This window comes from Chanos chanos, chromosome 9 (assembly GCF_902362185.1).
Source record: "Chanos chanos chromosome 9, fChaCha1.1, whole genome shotgun sequence".
NCBI lineage: Eukaryota > Metazoa > Chordata > Actinopteri > Gonorynchiformes > Chanidae > Chanos > Chanos chanos.
Window position 1 is genome coordinate 22,782,061 of NC_044503.1, and position 6,000 is coordinate 22,788,060.

The following is a 6,000-nucleotide window of genomic DNA, read 5'->3' on the forward strand; positions in this document are numbered from 1 at the left end:
TCTCACGACACCACTCTGGCATAGCTGATTTTGCAGTTGCCCATTCATTATCATGGCCTCCAGTGAAAAAAAATGCTTTCATTGGGTGGAACTTTCTGAGGTTACATTGTTTCTTGTCTTACAGAATACACCTAAGTAAAAGTCATCTTAGTGATATTTCTTGTCTTTATTTTCATATTTAGTGTTGAGGTAATCCAAAAGTAACGGAAAGTAATCAAGTTTCATTACTTTAATACTGTCATACTTGGATGACATTACTGACTACATTTTTCAACAAGTAATTAGTAACTGTATCGGAATACATTTTTAATATATATATATGGGTCGTTCCTGTTATACAGTGACTTTTCTGTCCCTGTGATTTACTTAGTCATATTGTCTCTAAAATGAGTCACATATTACAAGAAATGGATTAAATTATATATTTAGGTCTTCTTTATCACTTAAATAGAGATAACAGACATTAAAAATACTATTTTGCATTTTACTGTCAGGCGTGCAGTGGAGCTGGACCCAAACGCAAGATACAGTGATGGTGGTAACAAAGAAGGAGGACTTTACTTGCAAAAACTTGACAAACAGATGCAAACAGGAACCAAAACTGGATACAAACGGTGCAGCCACATCTTCAAATGAACACAAGCAACGATAGACAAGAGACAGGTCAAAACACAAGGGCTTAAATACAAGAGGAGAACTAAACTGGAGAAACATGACTGGTGGAACCTAACGGGGTAAACAAGGTTAATAAATAGAATAAACAGAATCAGGTGAGGGGCAGAAACAGAAATGGAATAGGAACACAAGACATCTCAAAACAAAAGTCCAAAACAAGGTGCAGGCTGTGACATTTACACACCTTTTTATTGATACATGCATTCAATTTTATCATGTCCTCAGTGCAAAGTAATCAGCTTCCACTAGTACAATAAACCATGAAATGATAGAAACCTCATAATATTCTTTAATTATGTTATAGACCAGGCTAAACTGCCTCTGATCATACATATATATATATCAGGTGAAAGTGTAGTTACTTTTTACCGTTTTCTCCATTGCCTGTGTGTTCCTGAAGTTATCTTCCACCCTGTTAGTATGTACTTTCTTGCCTTGCAAAAAAGACTACAATTCTATTAATGTGACCCTATCGCTTGGCATTGCACATGGTGATGTTGGGCTTGTGTGCAGCTGCTCAGCCACGGGAACCCATTTCATGAAGCTCCCGACGCACAGTTCTTGTGCTGATGTTGCAGTCAGAAACAGTTTGGAACTCTGTTTTAAGTGATTCAACAGAGGATAGGCAGGTTTTATGTGCTATGCACTTCAGTACTCAGCAGCCCTGCTCTGTAAATCTGCGTGGCCTACCACTTCATGGCCAAGCTGTTGTTGCTCCTAGACATATCATATAGGTGCAGTCCCACACATTACAGATGGAAAAGCACGCAGGACAATCAGAGAAAACTCTTCTACTGTTTGATCCTGTTAACACTGGTGATCCACCCTGTTATACTCTGTTCCACCCCTGTTATGCTCCATTCCACCCTGTTAGACAATACATTTTTAAATAATAATTTGACAGAAACATTAAATGTTTGGCATATTCTTCTGTTATTTTGGGAGATGAAGAGCATTAACAGCATATCTATGTTTTTGTGCAAACTTTTGGAATTATTTACCATCCTATCAGCAAAAATGTGTGCAAAGAAGTACTGATTTTTAATAATCAAGACATGTTCAATTCATCAATAACTGTTTTGTTATTGTTAAAAGAATAAAAAGTACTATGATGGCACGAGGGACATATACTATCCAAGAGAAGCTCATTATTGTTTAACACTGACATTATTAACATTCTGTGATAACTACGTATATGTCCCTAACAGGGTGGAATACCTTCATGGCCTGTGTCTGAACAAACTACCCATAATTATTATATTTTGAGTACCTGGGCTTGGCCAATAAGTATTCCTAATAGTAAAACATGTCATTATTCTGATAGAATGCTCCAAAAATTATGAAGCCAAAATGTTACCAGATAACAGGAACGACCCATATATATATATACATATACACACACACACACACACACACACACACACACACACACACACACACTCAGTGGTCACGATGGTCATGAGTGAAACTGAAAGACCATACAGCTTGTGAAATGACAAAGAAACTTTAAGGTGGTACACTCTGATGTGACAGATTTAAAATCACTAGCTTGAGGCACACCATCCCACAAAGATTAATGGGCAGATAACATGGGTATGCCTGCCACTCATCACACAAATTCAAGGTAAATATAAATTTAATAAGACTTTAAATACAGCCCAAAACAGATAAATCATTTAATTGTTATAACATTCAGCATGTGCTGTTCCATTTCTTTAGATGAGTTTTCAGTTTTCAGTCAATAGTAGGCTTCATTTTCCTTACCTCAATGAGTACTGTTCTATGGACGCGGTTTGAAACCTAACGCCACGTACTCTATAATCTGGATACAAAACAACATCTTTTCATTTACATGGAAATGTGAAAAAACTGGTTTCAAGGACTACTTCGCTTCCTTACAAGTGAAATCAGAAGTACAGGGCTTCTTGTTATCAGATCACAGCAAGAGAGGAGAGACAACACTGTTTTGACCAGCTGCCAGGCTATGGGAAAGAAAAAGATCAAAGTTAATCATTCCACTGCATGACACTAACACAGTGGCTATTCCTCCCAAGAGCTGTTTCCCCACTGAATAATTAACTTAGATCTTTTTCTGGAGTGGTGGAGATGATTGTCTCTGAAATCCCAAAAGGCACACTTAGGCCACGTTTGCTACGGTCACGGTAGCAAATTTGGAGTTATTTAGAGTTCCGCTTTCTCAGGTACAACCACAATTTTAATGTGGTGTGTCTTCCTGTGCATGCTATTTAAATCCTATGACCAGTAGACAAGGCTGTCTTCAAAAAGTAAAATCACCTTTTGGAAATGGTGAAAACCAAACTGTGACCAGAAAGACAGATGGGAAGAAAACTCCCAAAGGTAAGAGCTTTTGTCCCTGTGTTCGTAAGAGCTTGAGAAAAAAACACAACTTAGCCAAAATGGTCAAGTTAGCATTAGTGGCAGTTGTATCCATCTTCTATATATAAAAGTCATTCAACTCCAGCATGGAGAGGGAAACAAGATCACATGTGCCATGCCAAAAATATCACAAGGCTATTCCACATGATGTTCCTCAGAACTTTCAACAGAGCTGTTCTCCAGGTCCTCCACCATGGTTGTGGAGTAAAGATGGAGATATTTGGTACCAGTTTCATGGTGCTAATCACTACTCGTAACTGCAAAAGCCCAAACAGAAGCAAGACAAGGACACCACCATCTTTTCCTTACGGTTTTGGTGCCAGAATGTTCTGACAAACGCATCTGAAAAACTAAAGAAATACAACACAGATCAAACCATGAGAGATATTTTGGATTGGGTTTGGTTAAAGGAAAGGGGAGAGGATGTGTAAGATGAAGAGCACTGTGGAGGATGAGAAACTCAAGGACAAAATCAGTGCAGAGGACAAGAAGGCCATAGTGGACAAATGTAACGGCTGGACAGGAAGCAGGTAATCAGACAGTCTGAGGACAGAATAACTTTTACAATTTTTTAACAGCTTTTACAGATGATGTTGACTCTTAGTAATCATTCTTATATGGTTTGAAACCTGCTTTTCCTAAGTAGCAGAAAAGCAAGACAGAAACAATAGTCATGTTTCTGTGCTTACTTCAGACTGTGTAAAAACTGCAATATTTGAACTTAGCTAAAGAACATGGAGTCAAATTAAATCCATTTACCTCACACACATATCACTCACATGTCATGTGTTTCACCTTTTCAATGATTTGCCCTCATAACCAAGATCTCGTAAACCTTCTCTAAATATTGTGCTATGAAAAGATACAGTATTTTGTAATGCAAAACTGCCTCTAAGACAGACACCTGTATTTGTTCTCACATTTTAAAGTTGGATATCAGCTTCCTTGAAAAGATGGGTTGTCTGCATCTTACCCATGAAACACACCCAATATGTATTACCACTCTCCAAATAGTTCTACTTTATCAATAACAATCAGACTCTAAGCAGTGTGTATCTTCCTGTAAGTGTAATATCTCGATTTTCTGCCCATTTCAGAATCAGTTTTTTCGGCTCTTGTTAGAGAACCTTCAGGCCAGTGGTTTTTTAAAGTGTGGTTATTGCATCTCTGAGGGTTTGAAGCATGTCTGTAAGCTAATTTGTTTCTCAGATAAAAATTACCAGAAAGAAAAGATTTATATGCTTTAATGCAAAGTGACTCATGTGTGTCAGTGCCAAGTTTCTATGAAGAGGACACTATTACACTGAAACAATGTTATTTATGTGTTCAGTCATTTAGAACAAGTAGGATGCAAACCTTTTCTTGAGAAAGAGGGTGAACCACCAATCACTGCAGGGATCACTGAACCTTCTTTCACACATACATCCTCTCATCTAATGCAGTCTGAAACAGGTCAAGAGAATATGAACAGAAATAACACATTTTTTAAAATTCATTTTCATCCAGTCTCATTTACATTACATTACATGTATTTGGCTGATGCTTTTATCCAAAGCGATTTACAAGTGGGGAAACAATTCAAGATCCAGTATAGTGCAAGACCTAGGAGTAAGCGTTAAATATTATATCTGTTTAAAGCACAAGCAATAAGTGCAAGTTTCTTTCAAGACAGAGGCAGGAGAGTGAGCCATGTTAGGGTGTTAGAGGTGTTAAGTGTTAGGAGGGTTAGGAGAGGAGGTGCTCTCAGAAAAGGTGAGTCTTCAAGAGGTTCTTGAAAATAGAGATGTACGCCCCCGCTCTGATGGTAATTGTTAGTTTGTTCCACCATCGAGGAACCATAAACAAAAACAGTCTGGAATGAGATTGCGTTGTGCATAGGGATGGCAATGCCAGACGATGTTCCTTGGAGGAGCTGAGTGGGCGAGAGGGAGCATAAGCCTGTATTAGCGAGTTGAGGTAGATGGGTGCAGACCCAGAAGTCACTCTGCAAGCAAGTGACTTGAATTTGATTCGGGCAGCCATGGGTAGCCAGTGGAGGTCAACGAGTAGCGGTGTGACATGTGCCCTGATTGAAAACCAGACGCACATTCTGGATCATCTGCAGGGGTTTCACTGTACATGCTGAGAGACTTGTTAGAAGGGCATGGCAGTAGTCGAGCCGAGAGATAACCATGGCCTGTACCAAGACTTGGGTTGCATACTGGGTCAGGTAAGGCCTGATTTTCCTCATGTTGCAAGGAGCATAGCAGCACGACCAGGAGACTGATGCAACATGGTCAGAGAAGGATAGCTGGTCATCAATCATGACACCCGGGTTTCTCGCTACCTTGGTTGGGGTTAAGGATGAAAAGATGATTTTTATGTTGATTTTGTGGTGGATAGATTGATTGGCTGGGATGACCAGGAGGTCAGTCTTTGAGAGGTCTAGCTGAAGGTGGCGTTCTTTCATCCATGTGGATATGTCTGAGAGACATGGGGTCCGTGGGGTCCCATTCTGGCAGGAATGACAGGTACAGTTGGGTATCATCTGCGTAGCAGTGATATGAGAACCCATGCGAGCAGATAACTGGACCAAGAGAGGTGGTGTAGATTGCAAAGAGAAGGGGTCCCAGCACCGAGCCTTGGGGCACCCCTGTGGCGAGGCGATGGGATGCGGACGTTTGTCCTTGCCATGATACATTGAAGGTACGCCCAGTGCGGTACGAACAGTTTCAAAAGACAAAGTCCTTGTACTATAGTAAGATCCCTGTTGTCAGGGCTAACACGTATATTTATCTTCCAAAATATGCCAAAGTGTATAAGTACACCAGTGTCTTCTCTCCATCTATCTAATCCGCAAGTGTCTCCATAGGAACATAGTAAGCGTGAATGCTTATTGTAGTTCCCTTTCATTGCAATGTGAAGATACCCCAGCAATGCCATGAGCTG